This window comes from Anas platyrhynchos, chromosome 1 (assembly GCF_047663525.1).
Source record: "Anas platyrhynchos isolate ZD024472 breed Pekin duck chromosome 1, IASCAAS_PekinDuck_T2T, whole genome shotgun sequence".
Lineage (NCBI taxonomy): Eukaryota > Metazoa > Chordata > Aves > Anseriformes > Anatidae > Anas > Anas platyrhynchos.
Genome location: NC_092587.1, coordinates 175,418,718 through 175,437,785, shown reverse-complemented (window position 1 = coordinate 175,437,785; position 19,068 = coordinate 175,418,718). Strand labels below are relative to the sequence as shown.

General features: G+C 46.2%; 1 long non-coding RNA gene across 1 annotated transcript; it reads right to left on the bottom strand.

Moving 5' to 3' along the window:
* Positions 1 to 5,843: 5,843 nt before the first annotated feature.
* LOC110352595 (uncharacterized) lies at positions 5,844 to 7,380 on the bottom strand. The gene is made up of 3 exons (XR_002401782.4): positions 6,938 to 7,380; positions 6,612 to 6,820; positions 5,844 to 6,282 (listed from the first exon to the last, which is right to left on the bottom strand). It is a non-coding gene; the product is annotated as an uncharacterized lncRNA (long non-coding RNA).
* Positions 7,381 to 19,068: the final 11,688 nt, after the last annotated feature.

Here is a 19,068-nt window from a genome sequence, read left to right as displayed (position 1 = left end):
GCTCTGGACCTTACAGTCAGTGAAGGCTAGGTGGCCATGTAAAAGTATTTGAGCATTTTGGAATAGATATTGGTGAAGACAAGACACTGCCGTATTCACAGAATCACACAGAATCACAGAATCTCTAGGTTGGAAGAGACCTCAAGATCATCGAGTCCAACCTCTGACCTAACACTAACAGTCCCCACTAAACCATATCCCTAAGCTCTACATCTAAACGTCTTTTGAAGACTTCCAGGGATTCATTGAACTAAAATACGTCCAATAACTTAGGGAACTGTGCTATTATAGAAATGTTGCTCAAAACACCTCTCCATGTATCCGTGTGATGTGCAGTTTGTAGTAAACAGATTCCCCCAGAAAATGGGCTTTTTGAAAGCAAACCTTTCAGTGGGAGAAGGATTTCAACTTGGAGGACCTGGGCGTTACACCAGGCGTTTTAACCTTTAAGACAGAAAAGGTCTCCCTTTGTCATCAGCCGTGCACTGGTTCAGAAGCAGAATGTTTCAGAAGGTCATGTTACAAAACTACTGCATAAATGCAATTTTAGCAGTGGCTGATTTCTCAGTATGCACATTGCTGCGGCGTAGCATGCGGTGTCTGTCCTGTACCAGCAAGCCTGAGAAAAAGGAGAAACTGAGTTACACTCTGGTATTACAAGCACTAAAGGGTTATCAGTACTGCTCAGTCTTCAAACACATTAAAAAAAATAGGATCTACAATGTCATCAAAATAAATAACGAATTGCCTAACTCAGATAAAGTCTTCTTGCTCTTGAGATTGTTGTGATGAAATCCGTGTGGGAAGGTTTGAAGAACAGACTCAGCATTCTTCAAGATGAAGATGATGGGTTAGTGTTTTTTCAAAGCCCAGGAGAGAATAAAATTTGAATGATTTATTTGTCAGGACTGTCCTCCTACTTTTTGCAAGATAAATAAGCGTATGCAAATATATTTAAAGAAAAAAAAAAGCAAAACAGCCTTATTCAGAGCATCATTTTTATTCTGAACATCTGGCATAGGCTGCATGCAGAAAAATTGTGTTGTCCACACTATACCTGTGGAAGGTCCTATGCAAGAAAAAAAGTAAGTACAGTGATAACTGGAAATGTAAAAAACATCTCCAATTTTGATGCCAAATTCCCCAGCCACTGCGTGAAGTTTTGCTTAGGCCAGGCTGAGCAGTGCAAAGCCAGGCAGGGCTAAAGCATCCTCATCAGTAAAAGGCAGAAAATAAATTCCTCCCTTACCCCAGGCACGTGTTCAGGATGAATTGAGGCTTGTTAACATCAGCAGACAAACAGTGGCAGGGGAACTGGACTAAAAGAAGCATGTACCCTGACTACCATTATTTTTCCCCCTTTTTGAAAGCTTACAAGTTAGTGCCTTCTGGTGCAAGCCAAGATTTTGAAGTCCCTCCATCCTCTTACTGAACCATTCACTGAGTACTTATAAGTGCAATAAGATGCACAAATACAAAATAAAATACAATTAAAATAAAATAAAATAAAATAAAATAAAATAAAATAAAATAAAATAAAATAAAATAAAATAAAATAAAATAATGAAATAGTCCTTTTTATATACTAGGTCTCAATACAAAACACATTCTTGGCAACACCCTTTTCAATTCAAAATCATTAAATGAGTGAGTATTTTATGTTAACTTCTCTGGACAGGCTATCTGAGCAAGATGACAATATTACATGCAGACGGTGGTTTGGGAAAAGTCCAAAAATAGCATTACTTGGTTAGGAAAACGTTATATGGGAGCGTGATCGAAGGAGTGGTGTCGTGGCTATTTTTCCTGTTATCGTGACTCAGTTATGTTGCATGCAGCCCGTACCACCGTCTGCATTTCAGCTTGGCTTCGTTTTACATCCTTAGGTCACCTACTAAGGTTTCCAAACTGGGGTTTACAAATAAGCTTTTGTTTTTTGGAGAAACACAATTGGGCAGGGGCAGGGATGCGCTGGTGTCGGTTTTACATGAACCGTGTGGTGCTGTACAGAGCAGCATCCTGCCCCAATAAATATTTGGAGGCAGAATCATCCAAAATATCTCTGTGCATCCCTCCCTATGCCCACAGCCCCTGCCCTGTTCCTCCTGCTGCTGTGAGGGGGAAAGGGGAAGGCTGAAACTTGGTGTCACAGCGAGGGGACAGGCCCCAGGGCCTCGATGCATCCCTTCAGCAACAAGGGGGTAACGTGCCAGCATGAGCCAAATGGCACCAAAGCCGCAGCTGCTGCAATCCTCCCCATTTCTCTGACACTCCTCTTCAAGGAGGGCTCCATCTCCCTCGATGTTAAGGTGCTTTTGTGAACTCCAAGATCTCCTCTCCTTTAGTACCAACTCCAGAAGCAGCCGACCTCTCTCCTCCGTGTTTGCATTGAGATCACCTGTGAGTTTTCATCCATGTACAAATGACAAAATTATTCAGCTAGAGAAGAGCTAGGTGCTGACAATGGCCAAGATACCATTTACAAGTGACACTTTATGTAGTTAATCCAATACTTGGAATCACAAGATAATAACAAAAAAAATAAATAAATGCAAGTCATTACACTAATGTCTAAGTATAGCCTGTACAATGAGATTTTTGAGAAGACATTTGCATACTCTGCACATCACTCATGATAAAATCCATTACCCAAGTTGTTGTTTGTGTGTGGTTTTTAGAAGCATCCTTCCTTGAGCAGTGGTCACACTCATGTCAAGTACTTTGCCTCAGGAGCGGGATTTGTTAGCTGAAAAAAGGGAAGCAGCAATTATTATGGCTTGATTTAAGGCCATGTTGCAGCTTTTCATTACTTAAAGGGAACTTACAAGCAAGAAGGAAGGCTCTTTTTAAGAAGTGTAGTGATAGGACAAGGAGTTACGGCTTTAAGCTAAAAGAGGAAAGGATTAAATTATATGTTAGGAGGAAATCCTTCACTCAGAGGGTGGTGAGGCCCTGGCCCAGGGTGCCCAGAGAAGCTGTGGCTGCCCCATCCCTGGAGGTGCTCAAGGCCAGGCTGGATGGGGCTTTGGGCAACCTGGGCTGGTGGGCGGTGTCCCTGCCCATGGCAGGGAGTTGGCACTGGGTGGTCTTTAAAGTCCTCTCAAGTGCTGTGGAGAGTGGCTCTGGGCAGTGTCTGGCCGGACAAGCTGTTGGCCTCCTCACATCCCACCAAGCATCTTCCCCAGCCTCTCACTCTTCCAGACCAGGCTTTTGCGAGGCAGCATCTCCATGTTTTAGGATAAACCTGCTCAGTGCGTCCTCCAGAAACCAAACACACCTCTAGAGAGCACCCAGGGGCATCCCATCTGCCACCCCAACCTAAAAGGAGACGAAGCCAGGCAGCAGACAGCAAAACAAAAGGTCACCAAGTTTTTTCCATCCCCGTGGAGGAGTCTGAAAGCAGCATTATTGAGCTTAACTGGCTGCTCTGAACAAAGGGCACATTGTTTCTCTGGACAATTTATTCTACCAAAAGCATGTGTGTGAATGTGAGAAATTCACTCTGGCAAAACAGTGAATGTCAAAGTTTAGTCACTTTTCCTCAAAACTGGAACCCAAGATCTGATGGCTTGAAAAAAAAAGAAGGAAAAAAGGAAGGAAAAAAAAAATCAATCCCTTTTGAAATGCTAACATTTCCACTGAAAACTAGATGAGTGTCATTCGCTTGGCCCATAAATTTTTGTTGACTGCTGGAGATTTGGGTGGACCTGGACCCACGTGAGAAGGGCCCAATTTCCAGGGCTGGATCTCCACTTCCCTCTATGCAGCGAAGCTCACTACACATTGCTTTCTGCCCAGCTAACGTGCTGAATCACTCATGTCTCTAACCAGCAGCCAAATTCGGGGGCCTCCTCACAATCAATCTGCCCCTAGTCCTTCTCTTTTCCCCATTGGGGGGGAAAAAAAACAAGGTTTTTTACAGGGTTTTTTTTACAGAAACCTTGGTTTCTGTAAAACCAAGGGATCACAAACTGTGATTGGGGAGTTCTGAAAATCATTTATTTCAGGGAGCAAAATGTTGGTGAGTGAATGCTGGTGAGATGTTGTGTTGGTTGTGAAGACACAGCCGGTAGTGCATTTTAACCTTATGTTTTTTGGGACTCTAGCAATTTTATTGCTGGTATTAATTTTTTATTCAATCCCTTGGTGATTACCATAAAGCACGCCAAGAGATTTCCAAGGAGCATTTACTTATGGAGAGAACTTCGAGCTAAACCCATGACCATCACCATCCCATGAGACTTTCTGTGGCCGTAATGCTACCTACAAGCCAGCACAACCCAACTGCACCAAGCATCTAGGAAAGATGGAGCTCCATCCTGCATGCCCACCTGAAGATGACTCCCTGCATTTAGGCTGATGGGTTGCGTTAATTTATTCTATGTGTAATGTATGCATATTTATTCAAAACAAAGTAGCAAACAAGATAGCAGTCGGAGGATTATGATGGGCAGTTTTCCCTGTCCTGGAAGGCAAAGTGAAGGTGTTGGCTCCTGGCACTGGGATGGTAGCACTCAGATCTGGGAGGGTTCACACCAGCCCCCAGCGTGCAGGAAAGCAAGAGAAACCTAAGGACACAGACAAATAAGAAACTTAATAAGGTGAATATTCTCTCATCCAAGGTCCCGCTGGCTGTACAGCACGGTGCCAGCACACTGCAGGACTTTGACCATCACAGTCAGTGGCTGACTCATTTTTATGCATTCCCTCACCTTTTTATAGCATGACTTTTTGGGAAAAATACTCACAATCAAAAATTTCTCTCCAGCCTCTCCAAATACAAAGACAGAGTTGGGCATTAAAAAGCCATAAGTTGCAGTTTGTGAGCAGACACCCCGTTGTGCTGCCACAGTCACTGTCTGGTTCGTGTGTGTGCTTGTTTTGTTTGGTCTTCCATGAAAAGGACCAGCCCCTTCCTTCCTCCCTCCTTTGTTCAGATAACTGGAAGAACACTAGAATATAACAAAAATACCCCAAAGCCCCCTAGCCTTGGAAACAACCCCAGGCTCTGGGTGCAGACTGCCAGACGTCACCCCATGACTCCTCCTTCACAGAATCACAGCACGGCTGAGGTTGGAAAGGTCCAGCCCCATCTGGTCCAACGCCCCTGCTCAAGCAGGGCCACCGTGTCCAGGACCACGTCCTTCCTTCCCTTTTCTGGGGGTGCACCCCACCTGCCACCTTCTCCAGCAGGAATTTTGTATCCCTGAAATCAGGTGGGCACTGGGCAAAGGACACGGAGTCTGGGTCTTCCTCCAGGACGTGCAGGAGAGCCCACCACGTCCATGTTCCTCGCATTCCCTAAGCCCCGTGAGTCCAGGAAATCCCAATCTCTTATTATCTTAAAACCAAAAATCCTGTTAATGGCTTTACCTCACCTTTGGAAACTGGCCCAGCTCCTTCTTGAGTTACTGACTTCAGCTGATGATTTGGGCTTTTCTTTCTTCTTTGTTTCAGATCATTCTTTGAAGAAACAGCACCCCAGCCTCTTGTGTTGTGGTCATCTGTCCTCAAGCTCGGCTCCACAAGTGTGGCTTCTTCTTTCTTTGTTCATAGACTAAATGCTGTCAATTTGCAAGTGATTAAAGAATGCACTGCACAGAGTGCATTTCAGCGTGATTTCTGTGGCCTGGTTTAAAAAATAAGTTTTAATGTAGCAGCTCCCCCATGATAACACTGAAAGGGGCAGCCCTGCTCTTATGAGTCCTTCAGGTTCACATTTACAGGCACCTCTCATCCAGCACTGCAGTACGAGAGACAAAAGACTGCTGACCCAGCGCTTTATCCCTTATTAAAAGCATTTTGGGGGTTTAATTTGAGTCCTTTTTGAAGGTCAGCTCCCAACCACCTCGTACAAAGCGTGAGGATGGTTTGTGCTGTGTGATCAGGGCCCACCAAGCTTGGGGACATGGGTGGCTGGGAAGAGGGGAGATGGACAGACAGGGCATGGAGGAGGGAGGAGATGCAGAGGAGAGCTGAGTGCTGGCCCACACATGTTTGGGTTGTTTGGCCACCATCGTTTATTAGGTGATGCCTTTGGGAAGTTACATCCAGCAACGTTGTCCGTGATTTGCCCTTTCTGATGTTGGAGGTGCAACCATGGAGGGGTCTCAGCCAGGCTCAGCACTAACCCACCAGCTTCCTTACCTGCATTTGGAGCCAGATGTCCCAAACAAGGCACTAAAACACTGCCACAGGGCACTAAAACACTGTTCTCAAGAGCAGATGATGAACATGTGGCTGCCTGGGGACATCAGCTGCTGCTGTCCCTGAAGCAAAACCCTGGTGACAAGCACAAAGGGAGACTGAGCTGTGCCTCGAGAGAGAAAGAAATGGGATTTCTTTATCCCTCCTGAGACAATATAACAATATAACACTTCAAGGAGCTCATAATATCCACCTTTCAACTTTTACTTGCAAGCCTGATCTTTACCATACCACATCTCTCCCCAGAAGAGCATCGCCCCATTGAGCCCAGCAGCTTGAAGGACTCATCCCTCTCTCAGCCCCCGCTCACATCCTATATCACTATTTCCATTTCATCCCAAATTAGCAGCACAAGCAAATCGGGGAGTCGTGCTCAAAGTACTCCAGCTGCAGCATAACCGTACACGAACAAAGGAAAGCCGTGTTCCCCGGCCTGGCACCTCCCAGCAGAACAGCCTCCTCTTTGTGGTGTCAGAAAGCACAGCGCTATTCACGGCACTTTAGTTTCTGTTCTTCAGTAATTTCATGTTCATTGAATAACAACTTGCTAATTTTGTAGTGCCACACAAAAAGCACAGACGGGACAGATTTGTCAGCTGCTCTGTAGGACAGCCTGTAAAAAAAAAAAAAAAAAAAAAAAAAAAAAAAAAAAAAAAATCAGTAAAAAACAATAATTTTACCACTGAGTCTTCCATCAGCAGACCATTTTTCCCCGATCCCCAGCACAGACCTCTCCCATTAAGGAGATTTATTTTTGAGGCTCTACATTTGCAGGTGGATGAGTCCCTCGCCTCTGGTAAAGCAATTCCTTGAGGCTGATGGGTTATGTCATGGTCATGTTAGGAAGAAATGCATGGGGCAGGTCTCGTGGAAGTTCATTTTGCATTTCCAGTCCTGTGAAGAGCTCTGAAGCCTTTTCAACAGCTGGGGTTGGGGTTTTCAAGCTGAGCCCAGCACAGCTTGTTGTTCTCTTGGGTTGTCCCGGCTCGTCAGTGCTCTGCTTTGTGGCCATAATCACTGTGCTGATCACAGTCCTGATCACAGCAGGAGAAGGACTGCCTTTCCATTTCATCCCTCCTGAGCTCCAGGTTAGTGGGTTTGGAGCTGTCACGGGGTTGATTTGCTTCCTTTCACTGTGTGGCCAGCAACCTAATGCCAGCTTTCATTCATAGATCATGAAAGTCCATTTGGAGACCACATTCAGTGAAATTTCCCCTTTTTTAAGGGAAGTTTGTGACCCGTCTGGTTGCAGGGTAAGTTTTAAACAGATGATGCAAGTCAAGCAAAAGATTTAAATGCCATAAGGCAAAAAAAGAGAATAATTGCGGGTGATGTCTTCTCTGAAATCAGTTTTGAGACAGTTTGGTGTCTTAATGATGTATTTTGAGTACTTGTTATAGCTGTAGCTGTCTTAAAAATTTCACATCTAGAGAAGGCAGGGAAAAATACAGGTGACTGTTTGACTTGGGTGAATCAGAGTCACTGTCCTGAAAGCTGGCATGATGTTTGGTTAAGTGTATGTCTCCTCAGTGCTTTGCCTTTTGACCTTTCTTACCCAAAAGCACTTCACTGATAGGAACAGGAGGTATTTCCCAGACACTTTTTGAGCAACTTCATCGTTTTAAAATATTGCAGTATCATTCCTTTAAACTTCAGTCCAGAGTTCATATTGAACGTTCATCACCATGAGTGTTTGCACCTGTGTAGTTCAGCATGTCCTTGAAGACCTTGGAAATCCTACTCAATTGAGTGTCATTACAACTGAAGGGCAAGTGTTGGACCACTGGTTTCTAAGTTTTGCAAAAATCCTGCAAAATCAGGAACTGGTTCCAGCTGGGGCATTTAAAACTAGGCTCCTGGAAAGGTCTGGAAAGCTTTTTTCCCTCTTCGTGATGCTTCAAAGTCATACACACTTCAGACCGTGTTTTTTAAAAGTAATAGCTAAAAGGAATTCATGTAGCTGCAGTAACTATGTTTTTTTCTTTTTTTCTTTTTTTCTTTTTTTCTTTTTTTCCACCTGACTGATAGTATCAAAACGTTTGTGTATTTAAGCCTAAGCCAAGTATGTAAATAAGGGAGCAATGAACTGGATCGACCCGGTACCACTTGCTTGGCTCCTCATGGCTTCAGCAGTGGTAGAGCTCAGCCTCATGCTCCATCCTCTCCCTCCACAGACTGAAGAAATTGAGTTCTTCATCTTCTTCATTTGTGTCCTGGTTGAGGATAAAGCTTCACGTGAGCTCGCGGTGCTGGTGGAGGAGAAATTTTCTCTTCCCTGTGAAAACTCTACTCTGCCTGATCTTGTTTTGAGTTTTGGGTTGTAAAGTCACAGTCTGCGATTTCTGTTGCTCCAGTGGTTTCACTTCACTTAGAAACAGCTTGAGATGTTAAATTTTTGTAACTTAAATGGTTCACAGTGCGGTTAGCTCTTACTTCATCATAGTTTCAGATGGGGTTATTTGAAAATAAAATTTTTAAAAGGGAGAGAAAAATACTGCTAGCATGAGCCTACATTCAATTGGCACTGATGGAATGTGCCTGTGGGTCACCGGCAAGCAAGAAAGAGGTGAGGAGCAGCCCCATAGGTTTGCTTTTCCCCTTGTAAGACCAGCCTAGGACCTCCACAGGGCTCCCAATGGAAGAGACAGGAGCCTCAGAGGGCAGTGGAGAGAAAGAAACTTCACTGGGGAGCAGGGATGTGCTCAGAAACAAGGCTGGGTTTAATGCTGACCTCCAGCAAGGGCTGTGAGCAGAAATAGAGAAGGAAAACCTCGGGTGTGCATTATGTGCAGAAAATCGGGGTGAATTTTCATGGCAGTGCCTTTTACCCTTCGTCTGACACATAGACTCAATCCAAAATGAAGAATTTGAATGCAGCCTGCAAGAGACCAAGGAGAGATTTGGCCCACATATAACCCATGATAACAGCCTTTGGCCCAAGAGGCCTAAATCTGCTTTTAAAAGGAGTATTTTGGAGTGAAAAGAGACACAACAGCGTGTGCCTCTCAGAACCTGCCCCCAGTGCCTGATGCTCCTCCAGGAGCCCGAGGGGGGATGACAGGGCCTGCGCCAAACTGGGAGGCAGCACATCTCCTGCGGTGGCTGCTGGCTTCTGGAAGGGGAACACTTGCCTGCAAGGCATCCGTATTTCAGGCAAGGTCAGTCACTCCTGAGTCATGCAGAAGCAACACCAGATGGGTGGAGGAAAACATTCCTGCAGCCTTTTCCAAGCAGGGCGGGTGGCAGTGCTGTGCCGGGTGTGACAGCATCCATCTAATATCCCTTCTGGAGAGCCCGCGCCCATCTCCAAACCCCGAAAGCCAAAAGCAGAAGGGAAGGAAGCAGAAATGGGTCTGGAGCTCACGTCGGTGTTGGATGAAGCACGATGGAGCAGCTGAGCTCTGCTGTCATCCCAGAGATGACCCCGGGAGGGATGCGGTCACCTCGCAGCGAGTTGGGGCGCTGGAGGACACCCAAGTGGCACCACCCCGGCTGGCTCGCAGCTGCCGAGGACCGTCCTGCTGGCCAGGGGAGAGCCTGCCAGAGCTGATTCCTGCTAGGGAGAGTAATTTGTCACGGGGAGTGACAGGGGAGGACAGGGAGGAGGAGAGGAGAAGATGGGTGGAGGGGGAGAGAAAGAACAGGAGAGTCTGTGTCCTGAGACAGGCAGAAAAACACCTACGTGTGCTACATAAATAAATCCTACTTTTCTATCCCTAATTGTTTAACATGTGAAAATAGATCCTTGCTGTGCCTGGCTGATGGGTGCAGGGGGCTCTCGGTGCCTGCAGGGGAGTACCCAGGTGGCTGATGCTCCCTGGACAGAGGCAGGGACAGAGCTGCAGCAGCCACATCCATGTAACACCCCTTCCCCACCCACATGCAGAGACAAACCTTCCCCTGAAAAAGTTGAAAATCTCCTGATACTGGGCAATTTTAACAACAGCAAGGAAAGGGCAGGATTCCTCCCCTCACACACCTTGAGAATCTCTGTTCTCCTCTCCCTGGAGCATCTCCTAGCTCTCCAGAGTGAAAGCTTACAAGAAAGAAGAAAAGGAAGGAAGGAAGGAAGGAAGGAAGGAAGGAAGGAAGGAAGGAAGGAAGGAAGGAAGGAAGGAAGGAAGGAAGGAAGGAAGGAAGGAAGGAAGGAAGGAAGGAAGGAAGGAAGGAAGGAAGGAAGGAAGGAAGGAAGAAAATAGCACTGGCCAGGTTGCCCAGAGAAGCTGTGGAGCATCCCTCCTAGGAGAAGTTCAAAAGCCCTCTGGACATGGTCCTGGGCACCCTGCTCTGTCTAACCCTGCACGAACAGAGGGGCTGGATGAGGTGACCTCCAGAGGTGCCTTCCAACCTCAACCATCTGTGATTCTGTGACTGCTTCTTATGTTTTATCGCAAAAATGGACCTGCATGTATGTAGGGGAAGAAACCATCCACTCAAGAGCAATTGCACAACAAAAGGTCCCGTTTGCAGCCTGGTGTTTCAAACTGCCACCATTTCACCAAATCTACCAGGGACAGGTTGATTTCACTTGCAGATCGGGGTCAGTAGAAGAGACATGGGGTCACGCATAGGAGTTCGTGTTCTTCTGAACATTACCATATGACAGATAAGTGCAATGTTGACAGATAAGTGCAACGTTGGCCGGGGAGCAGCCTCCTTTCTCTGGCTTCCTGCATCACTCCAGCTCCTTGCTGGGCTCGCTGAGGTTTCACAGCACAGTCAGCAGCTTGCTCAGCTCTTATTAAAGCAGGCAGTGAGCTAAAGGGGAAAACACGGTCTGCATCCAAGCCTTTAAAAACCGAAACGGCTGTGGCTTACACATACTGCACAGCTAGAGTAGGTCTTGACGTTTATTGCTCCGGCTGGCCGGTGCATGTGCCTGTAGCAGCATGCGCAGTGCCTCACTGCCCCAAAATGCATCCATCAGGCAGCACCATCGCGTTGTGAGCTGCTCACAGCCTGGGCTGGTACTTGTTTGCCAAAGAGGCAAGAGGACACGCCAGGCAGATTCACACTTGCCATGCAGCAACAGCTTGCTGCCAGCCTTTGGGTGTTGTTTTGGAAAGCCTCTGTTAAAGGTGGTGTGTTTTTTCCCAAAATTTGGCCAGGAGCTAAATGCGCCGGGAGGTCCAAGAGTCTGAATGTGTAGCCCTCAGTTTTTCCTCTGTGTTTGTGACAGTGTTATTAACACTGTTTGTTTGCACCTTTTCTCTGCAGTGCTGCATACAAACAGCACATCTAATCCAGGACCCATATTGGCCAGCCCACCCCTGAGGGTGCCACATGGGGGTGCCCATACCAAAGGGCATGAGAATTTTAAGGGGGGTTCATTCATTCCTGAACCTCCCTTTTCCTACTGCTGAAGGAGTAGGAATGGTTTACTTCAGCTGGTAGAGTTTATTTTGGGGTTAAACATCCCCTACCCCAAGAAGCTGACTGCCAGGAGGGCTCGTGAATTTATCTGGCAGCTTGATGAAAACACAAAGATGCTTGCTTGAACCCACAGGGGGTTTGACAGGGCAGAAAATAGCTGCAGGTTCCCAAAACAAAGACATCTTTGCTCCCTTTAGGAATAACCGAGCATCCCGGGGGCTGTTCTTCCCAGAGCCCCAAAGGGGATGGGATCGCCCAGGCAGCAGAAGCCAGGTCCCATGGGGACTGCACTCAGAAGCAGCAAACACTGACCCGATGAACACGTATACATGCACATACTGTAAAAATATGCACTTTTTTTCCACTTCTCCGCTTACATGAAATTAGATAAAGGCATCAAACCGGGCTCTGCGTGTCAGCTAACTGATCCCACACCACGAGAACTGGGGATGTCTGGAGGTTTTACATCTTTTTTCCATTAGGAACAAGAGACTGTTGTAATTCTGGCACTGAGATGAGCTGAGGGCATCAGTTTCCAAGCAAATCCCTATGATATCAGCCTGATTATGGGGGAAATAAAAGTTAGACAACACAGCAGTTGGAGAAACTCCAACAAATAGCCCTTGTCTGAGCAGAGCTGGGACAGCTCGGTTTTCCTGCCTGCTCCCTTTAGCACGGTCAGCTTGCAACCTCTTACTGCTACCACCTAGTAGGGTTCCTTCTTGATAAAAAGTCTACACTTGCAAGACTGACAGGTCTGTTCCCTTGCCGCTCGGTGCTCACAAAAGCCAAGAGAAATTAATATTTATCTTGGAAGTATTTGTTACGAGAAGCAAAAGATACAATGGGGCCAGCTTAATTTTGGGAAATGGTCCACAAACTGTAGAGGAAACCATCTGAAATAATATCGGTGATCCAGCAGACACGTATTGCAAATATATTTATACTTTTATGTATAAAGAATTAATTAGCTGTGCAGTGCTCAGGGGAGAGCAGAGCTGGTGAGGAAACGCCTGTGCCAGCCACATCATGGAGCAGGCACAGATGTCCCCATGCTGCCACCAGTGAGGAGCAGATCTGGCATCTCAATTCACATTCACCACCCTGCTGAGATGCAGACCCTCACACATCCACGTCCTTTTGGCTCCCCAGCTTCCAGTCGTGAAGCAGGGCACAGCATGCAAAGACGCACCAGCTCGGATAGCCCTTGGGATGTCTTCACCAAACTCTGCGGCATGGCAGGAGATGAGAAAGAAAATCGTGGCAGCCTTGAAATCCCACCCAACATTTCCCTGCTTCTGCAGCTTCACCTCTGCTACCAGCTCTGGTTTTAAGGGCTGTCATTGTCATGGTGCCAACCCTTCAGGCCAAGCTTTTATATGTATACACACACGCACGCCAGACCTCACAAGGCAAGGCTTTCCTCGGGAACTGGATCCATTCAGAGTCTGTTTCCCATTTTGGTTGCCACCATCCCCACACCAACTGCTCGCTCCTTGGTGGAGAGAGAGAAGAAGCCTGAGCTTTACTAATCATATGAATTTTTTTTCATCAAAAGCTGGATGTGTAGTTACAATGAAATGGTCAGACACAGAGGCACACTGAAAGTGAAAATCCCCGCATAAAAAATAGCTAAAGGAAATTTTCAAGAAATGTTTGAGTGTTTTTTATTACTGCCCTCCCCAGACTCATTTCATGGGGTGTTAATGACAGCACGTCACAGGGTAGCACAGGGGTTCTGCTGTCTTATTGTATTTGGAGAATCAGCCAATATGAGTACCAAACTAAAACACCTTTTTTAATGTCAGGCTTTCACTACACGGATTTCAAGAGACATTTCAAAACAAAGATGTTATTCAGAACGCCTGGGGAGGTCTGCCTCTTTGGCTTGAAAGCGTAAATTTTATTTTTAGGATAAAAGAATGACATTTTTGGAAAGGCCAAAAGAAAAAAAAAAAAAAAGAAAGAAAAAAAAATTCACAATTGGCAGATGCTGAGGTTAGCTGAACAGCTCCTTCTTATTTAGCCACCCAGCCATGAGGACTAAGGAAGAAAGGCAGATGGCCCAGCTGTCACTGGCAGAAAAGCTTCTTTTAGCCTTAAACACAAGCCCAGAAATGGACTCCAGAAATGAAATGTGAAAGACTGTGGACACGGCATATTATGTACTAAAATGGAGCTGACATTTTAAAGATGTTTTCCAGTTGGGATGGCCCACTTTTTTGGTGCATGTTCCCAACTTGTTCGTCCCCATCCCCGGAGGGATAAATAAAGCAGCCCGAACATGTGGGACCTATCCTGTACATCTGAGCCATTTAATCACAAAGGAAAGAAGTAACAGAGAGCAAATTCCAATAACTTGGTGTCAGTGGCATCTATTGTGGAAATCCGTGTGGGAGAAAAGGCTCTCAAAGATAGAGACTGAGATGCAGACACTGCTGGAGGTTGTTTTTTTTATATATATATATATTTATTTTTATTTTTTCCCCAAGGGGTAAGGGAAACAAAGACCCCAATAAGGGTAAATGTTGTCATCCAGCTGTCTGTAGTTGCATGTTTAAGGTGACCGTGTCTCCCAGTAGGAGAGACATGATGTGGGGAGAAACGTACGGGCTTTCCCTACCATGGAGTTCTTTTGGGTGCATTTCTGTGAATTTCAGCAAGGACAGGAAAAAATGTGTGAGGGCACTGAGATTTTTAAGCAAAATTTGCTGGTCTCAGCTTCTAGCAGCTCCAGTGAGTGGATGAAGTTGCTCCTTGCTTGAGCTGAACCAAGTCCTCAGCAACTTGCAGCTCTGCTTTGGGGTGCCATTGGGAAAGGACAGCTTGTGCCATTGTTTCTCTAAGACCCAAACAAAAAAATAAAAATAAAAATAAAAATAAAAATAAAAATAAAAATAAAAATAAAAATAAAAATAAAAATAAAAATAAAAATAAAAATAAAAATACTTATGTTGCAGTGGCCCCAGGATGTTCATTCCTGCAGCACAAAGTTGTGTGACAGCAAAACCTTATGTTTTTGTCACGTGCTTTAAACAAAGCGTGCACGACGGGACATGCCAGGACTTCCTCCCTCTGACACGAGAGCCAAGTGTAAAACTAAACCTTTCCCCACCAGCATGGAAGAGCATTAATTGAAAATCCTGCACCCCACCGAACAAAGAGGGAGAGGGAAAACAGGAGACTGCATGAGCTAGCGGAGAAAATATGAAATCAGATCCGAGAAAACCCTTACACACGGAGCCCCTATCTTATTTTATTGCTTTTCAGTGGTTGATACTGCTCTGGTGCATCTGATAGCTGGGGTCCAGGACAGAGGAGCTGAAAGGCTTGTTATGTACACTCAGGAAACGTGTAGGAGTAAATGCTGTTACTCTGGACGTTGGTCCTGATGAGGAGCTGAAGGAGGTGGGGGGGCAGTCTGCAGCCTTTGACTCTCGCTCCTTTTCTCCTGCCTTTCTGTAGAGGCACCGGCCGCTGGGTGGGTTGTGATGCTCACTGTTTGGCTCGATTTGAGAAGGGGACGCTGGAGGAAAGATTATCAGCTGCCTACGAAATAAAGCAGAGGCTAGAGAAGAGCTCATAGGAAGCGTTTTGTGTTACGAGGTACCTTGCAGACTCTTTTAATGTTGTTTGCTGAAGGCTCGGGAGTACCAGGGACACTTGCCAGGGCAAGACCTTTCCTTCGAGATTATTTGAGGTGCAGAAGAGCTGCGAGCAGCACAGGCAGACAGCTCTGAGATGAGGTCTCAGAGTCCTTAAACCCGATGTCAATGTTAGTTCAGCCCAACGCCACCAGCTCCCTTTGGACAGGACCAGAGCCAAGCTCTCACCGTCTTCCTCTAGGTTCGAGCTGAGGCATACTGGGGAAGTTTGCTTTGTGCTATAAGGTAGCATTTAATTTAGCTTGCTGATGAGCTTTGAGACAGCTGATGTGTAGCTGCTAATGCCTAATAAACCAACGGTGTATTAGCAGCACGTTGTACCAGCTGCCAACGAAATAAATGAGCTGGGATGCCATTTAGAGAATGAGAACTGAACCCCCTAAGAAAAAACCTGCATTCTGTTTCACGTTATAAATTCATAGGCAAACAAAGCTACTGCTCACACATCAGTTTCCCAAGTGCATACAGCTATTAAAATATACACAGCTTTAAGGAGTCATCTGTGAGCATGGACAGGCCCAACACAACTGCCAAGATCGGTGCTTGATGCTGCAGGAGAGCCCAGGAAACTGAACGTGCCAAACCATATCCCAGGTACATGCACGCCTAGGTTCATCCTGCAGCATCTCACGGGGGTTTTGCTCCCACACCACAGCCCCAGGATTTGTCCACCGTGGCTGTCCCGTGGTGCTGCACCTGCAGGTGTTCTCCTGCCCAGCACACCCAAGGGGACAGGTGCCCCAGGTCATGAAGCAAGCCATCGTGCTACTTTTGGGGTGATACACCTCGATCAGTAAGTGCCTAAGTCCTGACCCCATTTCACATTACCAGCAAAATTTATTTTTCAGAAACGCCAAGACTGCACGCACACCAAAAGACCCATTTGTGTTTTTTTGAGACAAGGGTGAGGCTCTTTATTATGATCTGAAATTAATGATAAACAGAACTGGAGGAAGGCACTCTGTACTGCAGCCACATGCTATGGAGAAGGTAACATTCACTTTAAGCTTAATCATGAATTAATGTCAACCCACTTCAAGCATCCCCAGGCTGCCCCGAGGAGCCAGCAAGCTCTGCATGCTGTTGGAAAACAGAAGAGCTTGATCAGTTTAAGGGAAAGCGATCGATACTTTAGTTCCCAAAACATCAATGTAAGAGCAAACCCAACTGAAGCACTAAAAGCCCTTTGCACCAAGTGGCCTGCTTTAATCCCAACAGCACTTAACTGATAACTCAGAATCTGTAAGAAAAGGGCCTTGACAAGATCTGTTTTACAACTCTAAGCCAGTGAGAGATAGCAGCCAGGATCCTCTTACATTAATGCAAAGTTATTTAGACAGCCAGAACTGCTGGCCAAGCTGCAATGAAGTCAGTAACGTAGAAAGGCTGTAAAAGTAACACAGAAAACAGGAGTTTTCCCCACTGAGGATACAGAGTTTGGGCTGTTAGCTTGCAGAGCTGGACTGGGTTCAGGAGTTGCTGCTGTCACATTGGCTGTAAGATTTTCATTTTGCTTCCAGACTCGGCAAGCCATGAGGTTGGGAGTTTCTCTCCAACAGCCCGGCGGCTGTGATGCCTCACACATTCATGCACCTTCTCGCACAAGACAGGCTCCGGTGAGGAATGAACAACTCCCGGACAATGGGCTTAAATAAAGCTGAATCTGTGAAGATGGGTTCTCAGTCCCTCTGACCCTTCATCTGGGGCAACCCTGCTGAAAATCAGTCCTACACCCAGTGTGTGCTCCACCACTGATATCTGCTTAGTAGGTGAGGAGAAGGCAGTGGTTGAGCCCTTCCCCTACAAGCAATCCCTGTAAGGCAGAGCCTGCTTTTCCTTCTACACAGCCAACAGGGCTGTTCTCCTCCCTCACAAGAACTCACCTGGCTGTGGGTGCATCAATGGTTAAAGACCATTGGGGAAAACAAAAAAAAAAATCCCTCCTTTGGCTCTTCTCTCCCCCCATTAAGGGCTCAGGAAAAGGAGCACCAAGCTTAATGAGTTACCAGGTATCAGCTGAGCCTGGGTGACTGCACCCAGGACACAATGGCAAACTCAAGATAAGGCACATTAGCTCAAGCCTGAGCGATGGGGGGTTAAACTAATCCATTTAACCTTGAATTTGCAGCAGGTAAAGAGCATACGTGCAAATAGTTGCTGCAGCTCACCTTACACATGTTAAGCTCTGCCAAGGTGCCTGCCCTCAGCTCAGTTTCAGGAGGAGTGGTGTTGGCAGGACAGGGCTTGGAGTCTTTTCCTGAGTCCAGATTGAGCATCACAGCTCAAGAAGGTCAAAACACGGATTGAAGTCAGGCTGGCCCACGTAGGCAGGATGGCCTCCAGCAATACTCACTGGGGACTGATCATCACAAGAACTTCTCAACAGTGCATTTTTCAGTGATGTATGTAATTAGATGATCAACTTCAATCATAAGTTTACTCCAATCTACATTACCGCTGTCTTTTTGACACAAAGGCATTCAAAACAGAGCATAATAAACTGCAGGGAACTCAAACCAACAGCTTGGCAGAAGACACTCCCAGATTTCATAGCTGGTGACCTCTAGAGCTGCTGTACAAGTGAGCAGGAGTCTCTCTACCTGTATACACATAAATAAGATTAGAAAAACAAGCAGATGGTGACTTAATCCTCAACTCCATCCCCAAATGACTTCATGTTACACAAGATGAGGAACATACCTTGCTTTAAACCTTTGCTTACACAGGATACATCTTCAAAATTGAGTGTCTACATCTACAAGGATAAAATAGTGCTGTTCCGACGTGCTGTGCTAGCTCAGTAATATCAGTTTATAAAAAGGGAAACATCCAACTTCCAATACTGACTACAGTCAGGCATTGAGCTGCATCAAGCAACAACTGAACGTGCACAGGAAAAGCTGAACACTCGTGCCCCTGAACACTCGTGCCCTCAAACAATATGATTTGAGGAATGAGGAAAAACAGCAGTCATCTCCCTCCCACACCCCACAGTCATTTGAGCTGTCCTCCTCTGAAACACGGGGCCTACCTACACGTGCTTACTTTGGGTGTCCTGCCTCCAGAACAGCAGCATTCACAGCTCACAACCACTCCAGCTCTCACCCTACCAAACAATGTAAAAATGGAGAAAGAGAAACCTCAGCTGCTACTCAAGTAGTTTTAAAAAACATGCCTTATGCTAATATTATTTCTGAAAAGCATGTATTTGTCTCCTCTCCCAGGCATTGCCTTGTTTGAAGGCACAGTGCCTCTCCCTCTCCAGGTCTCAGGAAGCCCCACAGCAGCCCACAGAATCCCCCTCCCTGGCTTTGCACAGCAAAACATCCCTCTACATCTGGGACCAGCAAGAAGGGCCAGATTCCCCTCTCAGTTTCACAGAGGCAGCCAAAGGGAGGATTTGCTGCTCCGTGTTTATAGTGCAGTAGCACTGTACGCCCACAGTGCTCTCACTTTGCCAGAGCAAGCCTATCTATCTGCTCAGCGTGGTTTTCCTACCATGCAGGGGCTTCTGAGTAAAGCCCAAAGCATTCAGAAGCTCCTCACCATCTCAGAGCATCCCACATTTTACAGTTCTTCTAGAACAAGAAGCCCCACTGTTTTTTTTTGAATTATATCACCAGCTTTCTGTATTTATACTCTCAACTGCCATTTGAAGCTTCCAACAGAAACTAATTTCACTCCCCTTTTATTCCAAGGGAGGATTTATCACCTGAATTTGCCATAGGAAACACGAAGGAAGTTTCTCTTCTTCAGGAAGATACTGCATCATCTTACATGGCCCTGCTGTCTGACAGAAGGAAAAGCACAACCAACCACCTTA